Raw genomic sequence first — 23641 nt, 5'->3', positions numbered from 1 at the left:
TAACTTGCTTTTTGTTATGTTAGCGGTGAGGTAATGGGCTATGATGGCTGTTTGGAAACCAAACTTTCAATAACCCTGTCATGCACTTGGCTATTGTGTGTTGTGTGTGCTGGTAAGCTACAGATAGTCAGGCTAACCTTTTCTGATGTGGATGTACATGAACACAGCTTAAAGCGAGAATCGATATGTGTGGGAAGCCTAAATAGCATTTCCACCGCACCACTCCCAGCCCCCCACCCCCTAGTAAATCTGGAACCTGAAGCTAATTGTAGTGTTCTGGCTGAGATCAGAAAGAGGATTCAAGCTGGGAATCTGTCCAGCTGTGTATTGCACCAAACCTATTATTACTGGTTCCATAATTAACAAAAATACACCACTGCGTTGATCGAAAGTAGCTTCATTCCTGCTGGGAATGGCAGTGTTTCTATTCAATTACACAGACTCTTCTTTCTCTTCCAGGAGGATCCAAGAAGGTCTCTAATGCTCACGCATGACGATCTAGCTACTCTTTGTTAAAATAACATCATGTAGAGATGGTAAGATTTTCTCTTTATGTGTCTGTCAGGTTTGGTGAGAGTGGTGGGTGTTAAATATTGATGATGCTGCCAGGTCTTCATTGGTGAAGAAATATGAGATTTATTTGAGGTTTTCATTTCATTTATTATATCAATCAGTGAAAAAAAAACTCAGTAAGGCAAGACTTTACTTATGATTGCGGTAGAACTGAAGATCGACATGAAATTCAGTTCTCACTTGTAGCTTCAGTATGGTTCTTTCATGAAACAATATTTCAGTGTCTCCAAGGACTGGATCCAGGAGTCGGGAATATTTATAGTTTGTTAGTTCATATCCAAGAAGAATAGGCTTAGTGCTCCTTCGGCTTAAAAATAAAAGCAGGTCTGATGTGATCAACTTAGAATAAAACGCTCTAAATATATTAACTGCAATCCACATTCATAGTTCACTAAGAGTGAGGGACAGAAGTAATGGCAGAATTAACTTGCACATTCCTTTATTACATTGGGGCTGAGTAACAAAGCCTAATTCATTTGAATTATCATGTTTTCCAGCACATTGTTGCATTATTCACTGCAAAGCATATTTAAATTGTGAAGTAAGTTATTTTCATTTCTCAATATCTCATTTTCATTGTCTGTTTTTCAAAGAAAAATTTGTTAATATAGCTTATTTCATTTGAACATTTTTATTGATGCAGGAATGTGGTATAACATAAATTAATAATATCTTGCCTTAAGCTCCTTATAAAATAATAATCTGTTTCCTGCTTCTATCTTTTTCTGTTGTCCTTGAGCTCAAAAAAAAATCCACAGAAAATTATATGGGCATTTTTAATACCAAATCTAATAAAACGAGATGGAAGATTGGTTCTGTGCAAAATGAAAAGTGCGAGGCTGGAGTTTATTTCAAAGTTTGTTTGTTATCGTAACTTTCTATACCAATCATTTGCACCTTCTTCAAATGCTTATATTTCGGATTTTACCAAAAATATATTGGGAAAGTGACAGGAGGGAAGATAATTATAATCATGTGTAACACTAGATTTTATCCAAAACCAATCCGTATTCAAAAGAGGAGGTACAAAGAAATCTCAGCAATCAGTTTGGATGAGATGATCGATTCCATGAAAAGTAAATGACATCAAGGCCAGGCTGTAGTCCAAAGCACAGAAAAGTTCAGAAGCTCCAAGGTAGTCTAATGACCCTGCTGGAAACTCTTAACTCTGTATAGATTCTTCACAGTATGATGAGGAGCAGATGTGCTTGTCTGTGCCTGGCCAATTGAATCTGCATCTTTCCAACCAGACACATGCAGAGTTTCAGTACAGACAGTGCCGCAGTAGCTGAGAGTCTGTTTTCATAATAATCAGAATAACATTCTACAGCACATCCCATGATTTATTCCAATCTGATGGCTCTCCTCTCGAAGCACAGCTTTTAAATTTATTAAAATGAAATCCTATCATTAATTAATGGGTTGCACTGATCAGTTTTATTTCAAGCATCTGTTGGTAATGCAGTAACTGAACTGCTGACTGTATATCACACTCTGTACATTTTGTTTTAACATGCCACAAAATAACTGTTATTGGAGATTGCAATGTAACAGTTTGGTAACCTTGTGATACTGTTTAATCAGCTTATTTTTAATTATATTTTACACCATCAAGATGGATGCTTTGCTGCCTGTATTAATGTTAAGAAAGAAATATAAAAATGGGAGCAAAGGCTACTGGAAAGAGGGCACCAAATCTACCTGTTTGCCTGATATCGTAGGTCTAGACTTAAAACAAGTGGTGGGGAAAATTAATATATAGAAGAAAAATAATGTGTTGCATGTTAACGGTAAGCCATGAAAAACCTGTGAATATTTAAGTCCAATTATTTCAGCAGAACTATTTTCTCACATGATACTTAAGTTCAGAAAGAGCAAGAGTTTTCATATGAAAGCTGATAAAGAGCAGAAGGACCAGTTTAATTTTATTCAGGTTTGTCGGTTGTGGTATTCTCTCTCTAACCATTTCACCGTTCTTTCCTACTTGAAATGTTCATTAAGACATATCTCTTTGGCAAAGAATTTAGTCACCTATCCTCATGGAAAGATGAGTACTTAAAGCAGATAAATCTTCAAAGCTCCAGGAATCAAGCAGAGAAACAAGGTAGGTGATATTGCAGAATAGACTTGATAGGCTAAATGGTCTTCTTCTGTGCCATTCTGACTCGACGATAACCAACAATTTCTCTTTTTGTTCAGTACCACATTTTGTCCAAAGGCACACCTGTGAAATGCCTGGAAATATTTTAATTATTAGTGTAAATTGTTGTGAACTTTGTTATTTTTGCTCATATTACTACTCGACAGGTCTGATCCCAGATTGAAATCTGACATGATAGATCATTTATTTTTGTTTTTGATAAGGTGATCTTTTACTGAAACACAAATGTACAATGCTGCAATTGTGCTTTTAACAATAGAAGAAAAATCTATTTAGCAAAGAAATGAAAAAATATAGTATAAACTAATTTGTTTGCATATAACAAGTTTAAAGCTTTAGAGACACTCCATAAAATACAATACCATTAGCCCTAAACCACTCCTTTGCAGAACTCAAAGTAAATTCCCTTCTTTTTCACACCAAAGGGCTCAATTTAACAGTGGCTACAATTTCCTGCATTGAGAATCCAAAAGCTCTGTCCTTGAATCTTTCCCCAACTGAGCTTAGGCTTTCTCAGCTTCAAACAACTCGTTCAAAATTTAAACCAAACACTACCAGTCAAAAACTTTATTTCTATACTCTTCACACTGATGTAATCTATTTCCTAACTGTTCTAAACTATCTTCTTTCTTTAGAAGCAACTATCTTATAAATCCAGTTCCAGGTTGTTGACTTGCTCGCTGAGCTGGCTTGTTTTTGTTCAGATGCTTCATCACCATGCTAGGTAACATCATCAGCGAGGCTTCCAATGAAGCAATGTTATTCTACTCTGTTTGCAATTTATATTGTCCGATCTGTTATGGTGAGTTGTGTCATTTCCCGTTCTGTTCTGTATGGGTTTGTATATGGGGTTCAATTCTATACGTTTGTTGATTGAAGTATGGGTGGAGAAACTCGCCTCCAGGAATTCCTGTGCATGTCTATGTTTGGCTTGGGCTACTATGGTTACTTTGTCCCAGTTAAACTTATGGCCTTCATTGTCTGAATGTACCGATGTTAAGGAGAGTTTGTCGTGCCGTTTTGCTGCTAATTGATGGTCATGCATTCTGATGGCTAGTTTCCTTCCTGTCTGTTCAATGTAATGCTTATGGCAGTCATTGCATGGTATTTTGTAAACCACGTTGGTTCTACATGTTGTGGGAGTGGGGTCTTTAATCCTTGTAAGTGTTTGTCATAGAGTGGCTGTGGGCTTGTGAGCCACCATGATTCCTAATGGTGTTAGGAGTCTTGTTGTCAGTTCCGATATGTTCTTGATGTAGGGCAGTGTGGTCAGTGTGTTAGGGTGTACTGTGTCCTCCTGTTGTTGTCTGTTTTTTAGGCATCTGTGGATGAAATTGCAGGGATATCATTTAAAGCAAGGATCTTATACAAGTGTTCTTCCTCTTTTCTGTGTAGTTCCGGAGTATTTCAGTGTGTCCTGGCCCATTTTAATAGTGTCCTAATGCAGCTTTGTTTGTGGGCGTTGGGGTGGTTGCTGTGGAAGTTGAGGATTTGGTCAGTGTGGGTTGCTTTCCTGTATACTGAGGTTTGGAACTCCCCGTTGGTCATACGCCCAACTCTGACGTCCAGAATCAGAAGCTGATTGTTGTTTTCTTCTTCTCTCGTGAATTTAATCCCTGCGAATACGTTGTTGATGAGGTGGTGGGTCTCTTCCAGTTTGATGCGTTTAATGATGACAATGAAGGTCATTGGTTTAACTGAGACAATAAAACCATAATAGCCCAAGCCAAACATAGACATGCACAGTTTTCAACCCATAGTGCAAACATCAAACATATGGAATTGGACGCATATACAAACCCATACAGATCAAAACCGGAAATGACACAACTCATCATAACAGACAGGGCAGTATAAATTCCAAGCAGAGTAGAATAACATTGCTTTATCAGAGGCCTCACTGATGATGTTACCGAGCACGTTGACGAAACATCTGAACGAAAAGCTCGGTGAGCAAGTCAACTATCTCACCCACAACCTGAGGTACAAATCTTTGCAAAAACCTTAAACGTCCAGTTCCAACCTAAGGATCTGGACAAGTGTCAACTTGAAACCTAAAGGCTTTTTACCAAGCTATTGGATCCTCTACGAAAAAAGTCAAATCTTTGATCGTCTAAACTAAGGCTCATGCACAACCTTTTTCCAAGTCAATACTTCCAACTTTGTTGTAAGCAATTGTTATGAAGTTGTGTAGAGTACACAAGTTCTAGCAGGAAGCTAGAATTTATTTGTAAAAATGATAGGGGAAAGAGTGTGTGGTTCCTTTAAGAGATAAAGTGTTTTTCTAAGCTTAAAGATTTGCACAGAAAAAAAAAGTGTCCGTAACTAGCTGAAGGGGGTACAGCCAGTTCTGAAATTGAAATATGTATCAATTTTCTGTGTGATTAGAAACCTTAGGCTTGTTTTGATATTTTGACAACTAGCTTAAATCAGCCAATTAATTTAAACCAAGCACTTCATGATTGAAAACCAATTGAATTTAAATCTGATTGTTTTGACCTCAGACCAATGCTATTGTAAGAAAATTGATATGTCATTCTATACAAGTAGAGAGGTTTTTGAAAATCGGTGGGACAGCAAACCACCATCTGAGAAATAAACATTTGGCTCTCACAAGAAATCGCTAAGCTCTCGCTAAGAAAGAACCATCTATCCATAAAAGGTACCACAGCACTTCTAGCTAACAGTCCTCATGGAAGAATTCACAGAGAAAACATCCCTGACAGCAGGATCATAAAAAGAAAGGCATTTCTGACTTGAGAACAGCAGAAGAAAGGCATTTATGATTGGAGAGACACATTCTGTGTGGACTTTGAGAGACTAAGTTTTATATTTTTTCTTATGTCCTGGGTTACATTAGTGGGCCTTATGTTTATTTGAATAGTATACCAGTAGAATTTTGTTCAGTTAGGGAATAGTTAGGAGTTGGGAGGGGAATTGTTCAGTTTGTTAGTAGTTCTGTTAGTTTGCTCACTGTTAGAGTTAGATAAATAAATTGTTATTCGTTACTTATAAAATGAATATCAGGGATTTTCTTTCATTTTACCTCCTCTTCTCCGTGACAGCACTCTTGCAGAGGATGATCATTTACAAGGAATTGGACACTTTTACAGCATTAGTTAACCAATGAAGTTCGCTGCAAGTTGGTGCTGGTACATAACAGTATTAAGATCATTTTAATTAAAGGATATATTTTACTGCAATACCACAAAGCCTTTACCATTAAATCTATGGAGCCCCATGCCTACGGGTAATAAAGTGCTGTCGGAGATATTTCAGACGAAAGTGGGTGAAATTTGATAGCCCTAATAATAGACATGGCAGTTAAATCAAGATCAAGATACTCGGCAACAAAGTGAAAGGAAGTCTTGAGCAATGCATAAAACAATTAACTCCCTTTGCAGAAACCTCTGCATTTGTGCAGTTTAAGAACGGGTTAATTCGAGATGAGATTGTATTAGGAACAAGGATCTGGAAATGAAAGCACATTTATCTGTAGCAATTGTTTCTATTGTATGGTAACTACATGCTACCTGTTAACTTGCGTGACAGTACTATTGCAAACCTCAAATCCATATCTCATCTTGCACACACTGCCATTTAAACCACATCACCTAACGACTGCATTGCATTCAATGATGCAGTTCACTCTTTCTTGCAAACTAAAGGCTACTAAACATAACTAGAGGGCAGCAGGCATAGTTGCATGCCTTTCCTTGCTTGGAGAAGACTGTGCTTGCCTGCTTTGGGGAAGTCCATCACAGAAATTAATAAGAAGTTGGCTGAAACTATCAAATATGGTGGACGCTTTCATTCTAACCTGCTCCCCCCTCAATTTACCGAAAGGAATTCATCCTTGTACCTTTCTACTCTCAGGTAGCCAAAAGCGCGGCAGTGTAACAGATAGTTAAACAAGAAGACAAGGTAGGAAGACCAACACTGGATCTGACAGTCACAGCAACAAAGGCAGAAGCTGGCATTGTAAGAAATTGAGGATATTTTGAGCTGAAATCTGCGTGAGCCCATTGTTGGGCACAGGTGGCCTGCAGCCGGAGCAGAGGACAGATTGCCAGCTTGTCAGAGGGTGAAATCACATTCAAAATCAGTTTCAGAGGGCTCAGGTGAATATTTCAATTGGACGGTCTACAAGAAAAGCATTAATAATTATGCACAATGGAAATACTCGGGTTCCTTTGAAAGCATGCCATAAAACCTTCAATAACGTCCTCGTGTTGAACACACTTCTGTGTTGTACACTCAAACCTGGATGTCAGAATAGATACGAAGGTGAGTATTCAAAGATGAAATTAAAAAAAACACTGCTGAAGAGCTGTGCACTACCAGTAGGAAAACAAAGATCACAATGAAGAGACTACTTAAGAGAAAATAGCTGCAGTTTCTTTCCCCCCTTACCAGCAACTGTTCAAATGGCTGGGCATCAGATAGAATTAGAAATTATTCCATAAACAATGGCAGAATTATGCAGCAGCTACAGATTTGTTGAACAAACCAGAACAACAACAAGTTGCTATACTTTTATCACTATTGGCAAGAGACTGTTTCAAAATATATTCTACCTTAAATCTCTATGAGGAGCAGAAGAAACACAGGGCAGAAACTTTAACAAATTAAAAGGTATGGTTTTTAATTTTGAATGATATGCGTTCAATACTAGGGAACGAAGTGATAGAAGTCTTGAGCAATGCACAAAATAATTAACTCCCTTTGCAGAAACCTTTGAATTTGTGTAGTTAAAGGATGGGTTAATTAGAGATAAGATTGTATGAGTAATAAGGATCCAAAAATGAAAGCATACTTTACTAACAGAAGACAAATCTGTGCGCAAGAGAACAATTGCACTGCACAAATGTGCCGAAGTCGTGAATCAACAACTAGAGCATATTGATAGCAGAACAGACCAGATCCTGCATTATGCTGACAAATATTCCAGGCACATAGGGTCGAACAATCACAGACAAAGGGCAGGATGCATGCACTGTAGAAGGTTCCACGCAAAAGAGAAGGCATGTCCAGCGTGGAGAAATGTCACTGCATGAAGCTGAATCATCTTACACACAAGCGTATGGCTAAAAGGAAGCAAAACCAGAAGGTACAAAGGGCCCCTGGACGGATAGTAGCTGAAAATTCTGATGAATCACTGCGCACCATAAATAAAGGTAGGCGAGGCATCATTTGTGACTGTTAGAATGAGCACTACAGAAGGAGAACATCAGATCAACACAAAATGTTAGATTGTCATTGGTGCATCACACAATGTAATGACCATGACATACCTGTGCAAAGTGGTTCAACGTGTGAGCTAAAAATGAAGGCCTCAGAAGTAAAGACTATATGATGGCAATATACTAGTGCCAAGATGATAGATTAAACTGAGTGATCATTGCAATAACATGAATGAGGATCTGGAATTGCAGATTACAACTGGCAAGCAAATACCATTAATTTTAGCTGAAGCAAGTCTAAAGCTTGTACTGGTAACTCTTCAATGTTCCAAAAGCTACTTGCAAACTGGAGCAGCATTTTGACACGAGGGGCACATCCTAAATGAGTACAAAAATGTTTTCACAGGCTTTAGGAGGCCTTCAGGAGAATATTATCTCAAGATAAGTGAGAATACAAGACCCACTCAGCATCTGCTGAGGAAAGTTCAATATATAGTCAAGTCTAAACTGAAAGACAAGTTAGAAGAGCTGGGAAAGAAGGGAGTAATCAAGAATGTGATAGCTCCAACAGAATGGTAGCAATGAAACAACCTGGAAAGTTTACAGTATGCTTTGACCCAAAAGAGTCTGAAGTAATTACACTACCCAATGGCAATCATTGAAGGAATTTTGCCATAATTTGCAAAGGTAAAACTCATCACCATGGTGGATGCAAAAGATAGTTATTGGCAAATCAAACTGGACAAAAGTAGTAGCTTTCTAATTACATTCTGGATGCTTTTTGGGAGATATCGATCATTGTGTATGCTTTTTGGCATTACCACTGTGGAAAAAAGATTGTTAGTGTAGACAATATGAGATAGTTGGTAATCTTCCTGGATTGCGAGCTATAGTGGGAGATCTGCTGATTAGTGGTGACCAAATCAAAATGAAAGAAACCATTGTTGATCACAATCAAAATCTAATGCAAGTGCTTAACAGAACTCACCAGGTGAACCTGAAACTGAGCAAGAAATGCCTAAAGCCTAATACATAGGGCATGTACTGACAGAAAAAAAGGACTCTTCAAGAAGAATATCAATTTGTTGTATTAATCAATTTATTTTTGTGATGTGAATTGCTATGACAACTCAAAGTCAAGGACATGTAGTGGTATTGGGGCACAGAATAAGAAGATGCATTTACTAAAACCAAACAACTAGTGACAGTCATGCCAGTGCTAAAATACAATGGAGTAAATGATGAAAGTCACGCTTCAGTGTGATGTGAGTTGGACAGCACTTGGGGCAACTCTAATGCATCAAGGTCAATTGGTTACATTTGCATCCAGGGCACAAATACAAACAGAAAGATATTATATTCAGATCAGTAAAGGATGCTTGGCCATTGTCTTTGCTTGCAAATATTTTCATTAAACCACTTGGAAGAGACAAAGTGATAGTTGAGTCAAGCCAGTTCAAAGCATTTCTTCAAGTTGCTGCTATCTCCTTCAAAGCATCTGCAAAGAATGTTCCTCTGATTAAAGGTACATACTTGTGTGACATACATGCGAGGGAAACAGGTGCATATTGCAGGCATGTCGCCAACAGTAGCCCTCTCGAAGAAGAGAGTGGAGGATGTTCCAACAGAGTTTGAAATCTTCCAGATTCAATGTGAAACAGCAACTCATCATACTTTGGAATGCATCAACCCAAAATAAATGCTGAGTCTAACAGATAGGCACCTTGCCCAAATCAAGGAAACTATCCGACAAGGTGCAAATTTCCATTTGTTTTAAGAAGTAGTGATTAAAATGGATGGCCGGAAAGCATCAAGGGCACACCTGTCACCAAAACAGGATTTTGGGCAGATGGAAATAAATTGACAGCCCAAAATGCACGTCGCACAAAGGAAATAAAATAATTATCCCAAGGGAGTTGAAATGAGCAACACTAAAGCATGTCCATGTACACCACCAAGAAATTGAATTAAGTCTGAGGAAGCCGAGGGATGTGCTCTACTGGCCAAATATGAGAAGGCAATGAAGGACCATATCAAGCAGTGCAGTGTCTGTAATGAGTACCAAGCTGAACGACTTAAAAAGTCGCTCATGATACATGACATCCCTGACAGTCCCTGGATGAAACTGGGAATAGACATAATCGTACTCATAGGATCTCATTAACCTGTCATGGTTGGCTACTATTCTGGCTACTGGGAAGTGGATAAACTAACTTCAGTGACGACTACTGAGAATGCCCAATGCCTAAAACAACACAACAATATTATGAAATAAAAAGGTGTAGAGCTGGATGAACACAGCAGGCCAAGCAGCATCAGAGGATCCCGCAACTCATCCCTCACACCCTTCTCCCCACAATAACAACAAAAACAGAATCCCCCTCGTCCTCACATGCCACCCCACCAACCTCCAGATCCAACACATCATCCTCCGACACTTCCGCCATCTGCAATCCGACCCCACCACCAAAGACATTTTTCCCTCCTCACCCTTATCTGCTTTCCGGAGGGACCACTCTCTCCGTGACTCCCTTGTCCGCTCCAAACTCCCCTCCAGCCCCACCACCCCCGGCACTTTTCCCTGCAACTGCAGGAAGTGCTACACCTGCCCCTACACCTCCCCCCTCATCCCCATCCCAGGCCCCAAGAAGACTTTCCACATCAAGCAGATGTTCACCTGCACACCTGCTAATGTGGTATACTGCATCCACTGTACCCGTTGTGGCCTCCTCTATATCGGGGAAACCAAGCAAAGGCTTGGGGACCGCTTTGCAGAACACCTACGCTGGGTTCGCAGTAAACAACTGTACCTCCCAGTCGCGAACCATTTCAACTCCCCCTCCCATTCCTCAGACAACATGTCCATCCTGGGCCTCCTGCAGTGCCACAACGATGCTACCCCAAGGTTGCAGGAACAGCACCTCATATTTCGCTTTGGAACACTGCAGCCCAATGGTATCAATGTGGACTTCACATGCTTCAAAATCTCCCCTCCTCCTACTGCATCCCAAAACCAGCCCAGCTCATCCCCACCTCCCTAACCTGTCTTTCCTCCCACCTATCCCCTCCTCCCACCTCAAGCCCCACCCCCATCTCCTACCAACTAATCTCGTCCCACCCCCTTGACCTGTCCGTCCTCCCTGGACTGACCTATCTCCTCCCTACCTCCCCACCTACACTCACCTTTACTGGCTCCATCCCTGCCGCTTTGATCTGTCTGCCTCCTCTCCACCTATCTTCTACTCTATCCTTCTTCTATCTGCCTCACCCTCTCTCCCTATTTATTTCAGAACCCCCTTCCCCTCCCCCATTTCTGAAGAAGGGTCTCGGCCCGAAACATCAGCCTCTGATTCTGCTTGGCCTGCTGTGTTCATCCAGCTCTACACCTTGTTATCTCAGATTCTCCAGCATCTGCAGTTCCTACTATCTCTGAAACAACAATATTATGGCCTTTTTGACATTGTTGTGAGCAACAGTGGCCCCTCAGGTCATGACTGGAGAAATCAGTTGCTTCAAGAAAGATTTGGAAATTGAACAGCACACATCATTTCCAAAACATTAAATGATCTCAACAAATGCAACCTGGGGCCTGAATGGAGAAACAGTTACCTCGATCGTATGTGGTGGAATTGGATGACTAGATATATTGCTGCAAACAAGAACACATATTCCTAACTGCAGAAAGTGTTCTTCAACTACAGAGAACTGATCAGGAAGGGGTGAATGCAATGCCTACACAGATCACACATCATCTATCAGAGGTCCACAGCAATCCAAAACATTTTTCTCAAACACATTCCTGAGGTGTGGTCATCCCTACCTGGGCCAACATGTATAGCCCATCTTTAGTTGCCCTTGTGAAGGTGGTGGTGAGCTGCCTTCTTGAAATGCTGTGGTCCACGTTCCCTAGGTAGGACCGTTAAGGAGGGAGCTCCAGGACTTTGACATAACTCCACTGGAGGAACTGCAATATATTTCAATAAAAAGACTGTGTGGAGGGTCGGTAAGGTAAGACTTTATTTTATTCTTCTGGAAATCGAGAGTAGAGGGAATGGAAGCTAGGGCAGCTGCATGCTCCTCTTGCAGGATGTGGGAGGTAAGGGTCGCTGCTGGTGTCCCCTCTGACTTCACCTGGGAGAAGTGCACCCAACTCCAGCCTCTCACAGACTGCGTTAGGGAACGAGCTGGAGCTGGATGAACTCCGGATCATTCGGGAGGCTGAGGGGGTGATAGAGAGGAGTTATAAGGAGGTGGTCACACCCAAGGTACAGGAAAAAGGTAGCTGGGTGACTGTCAGGGAGGGGAAAGGGAATAGGCAGGCAGTGCAGAGACCCCTGTGGCTGTTCCCCTCAATAATAAGTATACCGTTTTGGATACTGTTGGTGGGGGCGGGGGGCACCTACCAGGGGAAGGCCACAGCGGACTGAGCCTGACCCTGTGGCACAGAAGGGAAGGGGGGAGAATAGGAGAGCAATTGTGGTGAGGGATTCAATAGTAAGAGGTACAGACAGGCGGTTCTGTGAACGCGAATGAGATGAACGGATGGTATGTTGCCTCCTGGGTGCCAGGGTCCATGACGTCTCGGATTGTATCTTCAAGATCCTTAAGGGGGAGGGTGAGCAACCAGCAGTCATGGTACACATCGGTACCAATGACATAGGTAGAAAAAGGACAGAGAAGTGAAAAACGAGTACAGGGAGTTAGGTTGGAAGCTGAAGTCCAGGACAAACAGGGTAGTTATCTCTGGATTACTACCAGTGCCACGTGATAACGAGGTAAGAAATAGGGAGAGAGGGCAGCTAAACACGTGGCTACAGGGCTGGTGTAGGAGGGAGGGCTTCCATTATGTGGATAATTGGAGCACATTCTGGGGAAGGTGGGACCTGTACAGTAAGGACGGGTTGCACTTGAGCTGGAAGGGCACAAATATCCTGGGAGGAATGTTTGCTCGAGCTATCCGGGATGGTTTAAACTAGATTGGCAGGGGCTGGGGAACCGGATTTGTAATTCAGAGGATGAGGTATTCAGCCTTCCAAGAGACACAACAGGGAGTGAGGTTGTTAATAAAGAAATGCGGCCGATGGAGCGGAATTGTGGACACAGGGATGGTTTGAAGTGTGTATACTTCAATGTTAGAAGTATCAGAAATAAGGCGGATGAACTTAGAGCATGGGTCAGTACTTGGAACTACGATGTTGTGGCCATTACAGAAACTTCGGTAACTCAGGGACAGGAATGGTTGTTGGAAGTTCAGGGATTTTGATGCTTTAAAAGAAATACGGAGGGTGGTAAAAGAGGCGGGGGAGTGGCACTGCTAGTATAGCAGCTACTGAAAGGCAGTTCGAGAATGATATGTCTGCAGAGTCAGTTTGGGTTAAGGTCAGGAACAAGAAGGGAGCAGTCACTTTGTTGGGGTTTTATTACAGACCCCCTAATAGTTGCAGAGAAGTGGAGGAGCGGATTGGGAGGCAGATGTGCAGAAGTCACAGGGTTGTAGTCATGGGTGACTTCAAGTTTCCAAATATTGATTGGAAACTTTTTAGTTGTAATAGTTCAGATGGAGCAGATTTTGTCCAGTGCATTCAGGAAGGATTCCTGACACAGTATGTCGATAGGCCAACACGAGGAGAAGCCACTTTAGATTTGGTGCTTGGCAATGAACCAGGCCAAGTATTAGACCTGTTGGTAGGAGAGCATTTTGGCGGTAGCAATCATAATTCTGTTACCTTTACAACAGTCATGGAAAAGGATAGGTACATTCAGCAGTGTAAGGTTTATAATTGGGAGAAGGCTAACTATAATTCTGTTAGGCAAGAACTGGGTAACATAAAATGGGAACAGATGCTATCAGGAAACAACAGTATTGAAACGTGGAGATTGTTTAAGGAATACATACTGTGTGTGCTTGATATGTTTGTCCCTAGCAGGTAGGGAAGAGGCGGTCGAGTGAGGGAACCTTGGTTCTCAAGAGAGGTCGAACAACTGGTTAAAAGAAAGAAGGGTGCTTATATAAGGTTTCGGAAACAAGGATCGGAAAAGGCTCTAGAGGGATACAAGTTAGTCAGGAAGGAGCTGAAGAAAGGGCTTAGGAGACCTATAAGGGGGCATGAGAAAACCTTGGCAGATAGGAGCAAGGCAAACTCCAAGGCTTTTTACACGTACATGAGGAATAAGAGAATGACCAGAGAAAGGGTAGGGCCGATCAAGGATTGTAAAGGGAATTTGTGCACGGAGCCTAAAGAGATACGAGAGGTCCTTATTGAATACTTTTCTTTGGTATTCACAACTGAGAGGGACCTAGTTGTAGAGGAGGACAGTGTGAAACAGGCTGGTAGGCTAGAGGAGGTCAATGTTAGTAAGGAAGATGTACTATGAATTTTGAGGAACTTGAAGATACATAATTCCCCCTTGCCTGATGGGATCTATCCAAGGATTCTATGGGAAGCAAGAGAAGAGATTGCAGGGCCTTTCGGGACGATCTTTTCGTCCTCACTGTCCGTGGGTATAGTGCCAGAAGATTGGAGAGAGGCAAACGTCATTCCCTTGTTCAAAAAAGAGAGTAGGGATAATCCCGAAAATTACAGGCCAGTTAGTCTTACGTCAGTGGTGGGCAAATTATTGGAAAGGGCTCTGAGAGATAGGATTTATGATCACTTGGATAGGCACAGTTTGATTCGTGATAGTCAGCATGGATTTGTGAGGGTAGATCATGCCTCACAAGCCTTATTGAATTCTTTGAAGAGGTGACCAAACACGTGGATGAAGGTAGAGCAGTGGATGTGGTATACATGGATTTAAGTAAGGCGTTTGATGAGGTTCCCCATGGTAGGCTCATGCAGAAAGTAAGGAGGCATGGGATAGGGGGAAATGTGGCAGATTGGATTCAGAATTGGCTGACCCTTAGAAGACCTAGGTGGCAGTGGACGGACAATATTCAACACGGTGCTCAGTTATGAGTGGTGTACCACAAGGATCTGTTCTGGGTCCTCTTCTATTTGTGATTTTTGTAAGTGATTTGGATGTAGGAGTGGAAGGGTGGATTTGTAAGTTCACGGACGATACAAAGGTGGGTCGCGTTGTGGACAGTGCGGAGGGCTGTCCTAGGTTACAAAGGGACATTGATAGGATGAAGAGCTGGGCTGAGAAGTGGCAGATGGAGTTTAACCCTGAAAAGTGTGAGGTGATTCATTTTGGAAGGACAAATTTGAAAGCAGAATACAGGGTTAACGGAAAGATTCTCGGCAGTGTGGAGGAGCAGAGGGATCTTGGGGTTCATGTCCACAATTTCCCGAAAGCTGCCACTCAGGTGGATAGGGTTGTTAAGAAGGCGTATGGTGTGTTAGCTTTCATTATTAGAGGGATTGAGTTCAAGAGCCGTGAAGTTATGCTCCAGCTATACAAAAGCCTGGTTCGGCTACATCTGGAGTATTGTGTCCAGTTCTGGTCACCTCGTTACAGGAAAGATGTGGAAGCGTTGGAAAAGGTACAGAGGAGATTTACCAGGATGTTGCCTGGAATGGAGGGAAGGTCTTACAAGGAAAGGTTGAGAGAGCTCAGGCTTTTCTCTTTCGAAAGACGAAGGATGAGAGGTGACTTGATAGAGGTGTACAAAATGATCAGAGGTATAGATAGAGTGGACAGCCAGAGACTTTTTCCTCGGGTGGAGGTAGCTATTATGAGGGGGCATAGTTTTAAAGTGAGTGGGGCTAGATATAGGGGCGACGTCAGAGGTAGGTTCTTTATTCAGAGAGTAGTAGGGGCGTGGAATGCATTGCTGGAGAGGGTAGTGGAGTCGGCCTCATTAGGGGCATTTAAGCAGCAATTAGATAGGCATATGGATGATAGTATAAGGTAGGGGTGGAGGTTAGATAGACCTTCGGTTTAGTGTAAAAGTTTGGCACAACATCATGGGCCAAAGTGTCTGTACTGTGCTGTACTGTTCTATGTTCTCTGTTCTATGTTCTATTTCCAAGTCAGGATGGTGTGTGGCTTGGAGGGAATCTTGCAGCTGGTGATGTTTCCATATATCTGCTCCCATTCGCCTTCCAGATGGATGTGGTTGTGGGTTTGGAAGGTGCTGTCAAAGGATCTTTGGTGAATTTCTGCAGTGCATCCTGTTGATAGTATACACTGTGGTTGCTGAACATCAGTAGTGGAGGGAGTGATGTTTGTGGATCAATCAAGTGGGCTGCTTTATTTGGCTATCCTCATTCAATTTGTGGTCAATAGTAACGACCAGGATGTGGATACTGGGAGATTCAGTGATTGTAACACAATGGAATGGGGTAATAGCAAGATTCACTTTTGTTGGAGATGCTCCGTGTCTGAAATACACAGGATGGAAATGTTACTGGTGCTATTTTTCAGTCTAAACCTGGATATTATCCAGGTCTTGCTTCATTTGGACACACACGGCTTTAGTAATCTGCAGAGTCATGAATTGAGCAATCATCAGTGAAAATCCTCACTTCCAACCTTATGATGAAGCAGCTGAAGATGGTTGTGCCAAGGACGCCACATTGAGGAACTCCTGCAGTGGTGTCCTGGAACTGAGATGACTAACCTCCAACTGGCAAAAAGTTTTCCCCAGTTTTGCTGGGTTCCTTGATGCCACATCCTGTCAAATGTGGCCTTGATGTCAAGGGCAGTCATTTTCACCTCACCTCTGAAATTCCGCCTTTTTGTCCATGTTTGAACCAAGGTTGTAATGAGCTCAGGAGTGGAGTAGACCTGGCAGAGCCCAATTTGGGCATCAGTGAGCGGATTATTGTTGAGTATTTAGATTCAAACCAGGATGCCCAGAACATTAGATAACACAGTGTGGAGCTGGAGGAACACAGCAGGCCAGGCAGCATCAGTGGAGCAGGAAAGTTGACGTTTCGGGACAGGATCCTTCTTCATCAACGTTGGCGTTCCAACATCGACAGTTCTTACTATCTCTGCTCAGAACATTGCCTGAGTTTCTGGATTAATAGATCATAGAACATAGATCATAGAACATAGAACATAGAACATAGAACATAGAACATAGAACATAGAACAGCACAGCACAGGCCCTTCGGTCCACGATGTTGTGCCGACCTATTATCCTACTAAGATCAATCTACCCTGCATACCGTACATTTAATTACCATCCATGTGCCTATCCAAGAGTCACTTAAAAGTCTCTAAAGGATCTGACTCCACTACCACTGCCGGCAGCGCATTCCACACACCCACCACTCTCTCTGTGAAGAACCTACCTCTGACATCTCCCCTATACCTTCCTACAATCACCTTAAAATTATGCCCCCTCATAACAGTCATTTCTGCCCTGGGAAAAAAATCTCTGGCTATCCACTTATCTATGCCTCTCATCATCTTGTGAACTTCTATCAAGTCACCTCGCATCCTTCTTGGCTCCAATGAAAAAAGCCCCAGCTCCCTCAACCTTTCCTCATAAGACCTGCCCTCCAGTCCAGGCAGCATCCTGGTAAATCTCCTCTGCACCCTCTCTAAAGCTTCCACATTTTTCCTGTAATGAGGTGATCAGAACTGAATACAATATTCCAAGTGTGGTCTAACCAGAGTTTTATAGAGCTGCAGCATAACCTCGCGGCTCTTAAACTCAATTCCCCTGCCAATGAAAGCCAACATACCATATGCCTTCTTTACAACTCTATCAACTTGGCTCACAACTTTGAGGGATCTATGGAGGTGGACCCCAAGATCCCTTAATTCGTCCACCCTGCCGAGAATCCTGCCATTAACCCTGTATTCTGCATTCAAATTCGACCTTCCAAAATGAATCATTTCACACTTTTCTGGGTTGAATTCCATCTGCCACTTCTTTGCCCAGCTCTGCATCCTGTCAATGTCCCATTGCAACCTACAACAGCGCTCCATGCTGTCCACAACCACACCTACAATAGTCAGGTAATAATAGCCATTGCCTACCCTATAGAAATAGATCAACAACAAGTAACACTGGAACAACCCTCTCTGGTGAAAAATCTGTCAGATGAACAACCATCAACAACATGCATGTGGACCATTGAAACACCAGCATGATTTAAGGGCTTTGGCTGCAATGCATATGCCAAGGTTGATGGCAAAAACAAACTGCTCTGGCATGAGAACAGTAAATGTGTATATTGGGAAGTTGGGTAACTAAAATTGTACATGATAATACATGCCTTTTGTTTGTTTCTTTTTATGTCAAAAGGTGAATGCTTGGATTGAAATGCAATTACATATAAATGCATGTTTTAATCTTCGACAGTCATGCAATCTCTACCTTGAGGTACACATCCTGTAGGCAGAAATCCTAGCTTTTGCTTCATTAAGTCCTTTTGTTTATCACACTGCTATGTTGTTCACATAAGAGGCATAAATCTGCTGTTATGCAGTATTACAGAAACAGTTTTACAATGAGGTGCAGCAGATTGGGGGTGGATGGGTGGTGGGAGTGAATCAGTTTCCCTCTTTTTAATTTCAACGGCAAATACTTTTAATTCTTTTTAGCATGCAACTTCATCATATTTCAATTAAAATATGATTTGCTGGATTAAAATAAAGCAGCCAGTTACTTGATTTTCATCAACGAAAGGAAGACTTTTTTTAACTTACGAGAATAACAATAAAACATGAGATAAAACACACACAAACACAAGTTTAAAGTTTAAAAAGGAGACTGGGTCTAACACAAAAATGAAAATTATGAATAGGCATTTTTAAAAATGCCTTTTGGTCTTTGAGGTGTTATGTTTTAACCTGAGGTTATAGCTGTTTGAAGCAAAAAAAGCAAAAATGACTAGTGTAAAACCATGGAATGGTTGCAGCACAAGAGACAACCATTCATTCCACCATGTCCATTCATTTCTCTGCAAGGGTGCTTAGTAAGTCTCACTCCTCTGCCCTTTCCAGATAATCCTACAATTTTTTTTCCATTTCAGATAATTATTTAAAGGCCACAATTGTATCAGCCCCCAACCTCCTCAAACAATGCAATCCAGATCCTAACCATTCATTGCATAAAGAATTTTTTCTTCTTATCACCTCTGGCTATTTTGCGAATTGGATTAAATTGCTAGTTTGGTAAAAGTTTCTCCTTCTCCATTATTTGCAGACCTCTCATACTGCGAACACTTCTATCAAATCTTATCTGAGGAGATCAGTGACTCGGAGATATCGGCAAAGCTGATTTCTCTCATCCCTGAAATCATTGCAAAGCTGCAACCTTACCAATGTCTTTGTACGTTTTCTAAAATACATTGTGCAGAATTAGACACATTACCACAGTTGAGGCCGGCTCAGTGTTTTATAGGCATTCATTCCTTTATGCTTTCTATCTGTGCCTCTATTTCTGAAGCTCAGGATCCCACATGCATTATTTACCACTTTCTCAGCTTGTTCTGTTAGCTCCAAATGATTCTTGCATAAATATCTGTAGCTGTGTCTGATCCTGTCCCCACTTTGTAATTGTATTCTTTATTTGTGTTGTCCCACACTCTTCCTAGCAAAATGAATAACTTTGTATTTCTCTGTATTAAATTTCATCTGCCATACGATTTCTGCACTCCACCAGCCTACTTCCTCTTGAAATCTATCACCAACCCCCACACCCCACCCCACTTACAAGTCGCCAAATCTTCAACTTTTAGGCCATCTGTAAATTCTGACATTGGGCCACACACACACCCACTTCTAACTCAGTAATATAGATCAAAAAAAGCAGATCTGAAGAAGAGTTGTGTTGAACTCGAAACGTTAACCCCGGCTCTATCTCCACCGATGTTGCCAGACTGGTTATGTTGTCCAACAGTTTCTGTTACCACCATTTAGTAATTTATATGGCTAGAGAAGACTTTTGGCTACCCTTTTATGTTGGCCACCAGTTTTTGCTCAAACTCTCTTTGCTGTGCAGTTTTTTCCCCTACTTCTCCACTCAACTTTTTACAATCATCCTTTTTTGGGCTTGCATTCTCAGACTGATGTCTTTCGTATATACCATTTTGCCCATTCTTCTTACTCCATCACTTCATTCGGGGCATTAATTGTCGTATTTTTCCCTAAGTGGGAATGTAATAGAATATACCCAATAGTCTAGTAGTATCTCTACTCCTTCTTAGTTGAAAACCAAATAGATTAGTCTTTGAGAGATGTAGGAACTGCAGATGCTGGAGAATCTGAGATAACAAGGTGTAGAGCTGGATGAACACAGCAGGCCAAGCAGCATCAGATGAGCAGGAAGGCTGACGTTTCGGGGCTAGGCCCATCTTCAGAAAAATTAGTCTTTGATCACTTTAAGACATAATCTCTGTTCAGTACTTGAATATTATTCTTAATCAATATTATCTTCCTCCTTTCTTTCCTGCCTATCTTTCCTGACACCTTGTTTCCAGGAATATGAAATGCCAGTCCTGCTTTTAGAAACCAAATCTCAGTTATCATCATAACATCATATTTCCCTTGAAGCTATCCATGTCTGCATCTCATCAATCTTATTTAACAAACTCTATGCATTCACATACATATACTGCTAGTATATTTTAGACTTTATTACATTTCATCTTATTCTGGCCCTACCTAGTACTTTATTCTTTCTTACTTTAGTGCTATCTGTCTCTCCCACTTCTTGAAGCACCTTGATTTTCCTCTCCAATGTTACTTTCTGCTTCTGAATCTTTACCAGGTTAGCTTCAACCATCTTCTATAGATCTAAAATACTGACATGCAACAACAAACCTAAGCTTGTTTGAAGTCAAGAAAAAAACGGCAATAATTGCTCAAGTTAGGTCCCAACAGTGGAATTACAGATTCAACTGAGACCAGTTGTTACTCTTGCCCAAGTTACCTTTGAAGTATACATACATTTCAAGACGTCAGGCGAGGTGAATTGCAGCTCTGCATGTAGTTCTTGCTACATCTAACAGCATCAGCTCCAAATGTCAGCTTCAATACAGTGCAATTTGTTCACCAAAGACAAGTGAAACAAATCATAAGTATTAATTCTTAATCGCATGTCTGAAGCCTGAACAGTTTTGAATCAGCAAATAATTATGTACCTGCATCTACTTCCAGTCATTGTAATTCTTCAGACTCAGACATTGCCAAATGCTGAAAATATGGCAGTGCTTCTGTGGCCTCTCCTTGTGGCAGCACCAGTTTAATGATGTGATTGTAATTCTATTAGTTCTTCATCCATTACGGACGATCACATTGGAACATCCAAAAATCTAACCAGAGCTGTGAAGATAGAAAATAAAATGTGTATAATATTTATGAATGAAAGTATGCCTGGAGAAAACTTTTTTCATAGTTTTGTATAGGCCGTGCGTTCCTATTAACGATTTCTGATTTACCACATTCAAACAACTTTGAGAGAGAAATGACTTTTCTCATATTTACTAAAGTCTTAAGGATAAATAAAAGCTTGGATTAATATGGGACTGAATGTTCCCATATGCAGTGTGGTGGTGAGCAACTTTCATGCTGTCAACTCTGTCATGGCCCAGGATGAGCTTTCTTGTCCACCTATCACGGACTTTTATTTTAATACGTAAGTGAGATTGGGTACATTTCTCAAGGAATCTCATGGCAAATAGGAAGGAGGCGTTTTTAGCTGTTAGGATCTTCCAGCTTCCACGCCTCTAGAACCATATTAAAAAGCAAGTTGCACACCACTTCAGAGAGGCAGGAACTGCTCACCACAGTTTGAAGAAACGGCACGCAAGACAGTAAAGTATGCTCCACGATTCCAAAACAAGGATCAAGAGGTTGTGGTAGTGGAGACCTGTCCTTTTCCCTGTGGACTGCCATGAGGAGCTATGCCATGAGAACCAGCCAGACTGGGCGGAGGCAGAAGCACAGGTCAGTGCTGTTTCTTGAGGAATGAAGAAGATCCAGCAGTTCATGGAGGTCGTTGATGATCTTCTGCTTCTCCATCATTTCTCTGCTACCTCTCAGTCTCATGGCCATTACTCATTGATTCGGCTGTTATATAAACATCTCACCAAGTGTGATGGACTAGAACTTTCAGTATCGTATGCATCATATCTACTCAAGGGATCACAAACCCTCTTTCTCTACAACCACCAACACTTCTTACTCCCTGCGCTTCCTTCTCACTCAAAAGGGACATCTCACCACTGCCCCTGCACACAACTAAATGCTCATCCATCCAATCCCATCATACTCAATCCCTCCCTTTGTTACATTGTAGGACAAACTGTTTCACAGCCTGAGAGGTCCCAGTCTTGCTGGAGTGGAAGGGGTATACGAGGGGATGGTGGGCTTCAAGCTCCTCTCTCTTTTTGAGGTAAAGAACAAATACAGCAAAGTTAATTGCGCTGTTCTTCCAAATAACACCAGTGCTAACTCATTCTTAATCTGTCCAAGCTTTCATCCTTCTTCTCCAACTAATTCCCTCTATTCATTTTAGCAGGCACAGACAGCACTCAGTGCACCGCCACAATGAAGCATTCAGACTGCCTTTAGTTTCTTTCTTCCACATCTTACGGTCTTATTTTGAAATCAGAAGTAACGATTATGATAAAAACCGAAAGAACCGCAGACGCTGTAAATCAGGAACAAAACCAAAGTTGCTGGAAAAGCTCAGCAGGTCTGTGAAGGAAAAAAAACAGATGCTGCCAGACCTGCTGAGCTTTTCCAGCAACTTTGTTTTTGTAACTATTATGATGCTTTATTCGAGTTCCCCATGTGAGTTGGCCACCAAAAGACCAATAGACTCACTACGAAAGGTCAATTATTTCCCTCATAAAAGACAGGAAATTACCTTCCTGCATATTTGAATACTGTTGTTGGAACCAAGAAGGATATTTTAATGTTTACACTATGGGAAAAGACTTGCATTTACATAATGTCATTAACCATCTCATAACATTCCAAAGATAGTAGGACCTGCAGATGCTGGAGAATCTGAGATAACAAGGTATAGAGCTGGATGAACACAGCAGGCCAAGCAGCATCACTGGAGCAGGAAGGCTGATGTTTCAGGCCTAGACCCTTCTTCAGAAATGGGGGAGGGGAAGGGGGTTCTGAAATAAATAGGGAGAGAGGGGGAGGCGGATAGAAGATGGATAGAGGAGAAGATAGGTGGAGAGGAGACAGACCGGTCAAAGAGGCGGGGATGGAACCAGTAAAGGTGAGTGTAGGTGGGGAGGTAGGGAGGAGATATGTCAGTCCAGGGGGGATGGACAGGTCAAGGGGGCGGGATGAGGCTAGTAGGTAGGAGATGGGGGTGGGGCTTGAGGTGGGAGGAGGGGAAAGGTGGGAGGGAGGACAGGTTAGGGAGGCGGAGATGAGCTGGGCTGGTTTTGGGATGCAGTAGGGGGAGGGGAGATTTTGAAGATTGTGAAGTCCACATTGATACCATTGGGCTGCAGGGTTTCCAAGCGGAATATGAAACGCTGTTCCTGCAACCTTGGGGTGGCATCGTTGTGGCACTGCAGGAGGCCCAGGATGGACACGTCGACAAAGGAGTGGGAGGGGAAGTTGAAATAGTTCACGACTGGGAGGTGCAGTTGTTTAGTGCGAACCGAGAGTAGGTGTTCCGCAAGGCGGTCCCCAAGCCTCCACTTGGTTTCCCCAATGTAGAGGAAGCCACAACGGGAACAGCGGATGCAGTATACCACATGAGCAGATGTGCAGGTGAACATCTGCTAGATGTGGATGGTCTTCTTGGGGCCTGGGATGGGGGTGAGGGGGGAGGTGTAGCACTTCC

The sequence above is a fragment of the Rhincodon typus genome, chromosome 28, assembly GCF_021869965.1.
Source record: "Rhincodon typus isolate 14 chromosome 28, sRhiTyp1.1, whole genome shotgun sequence".
Lineage (NCBI taxonomy): Eukaryota > Metazoa > Chordata > Chondrichthyes > Orectolobiformes > Rhincodontidae > Rhincodon > Rhincodon typus.
This window is presented reverse-complemented; position numbering follows the sequence as displayed.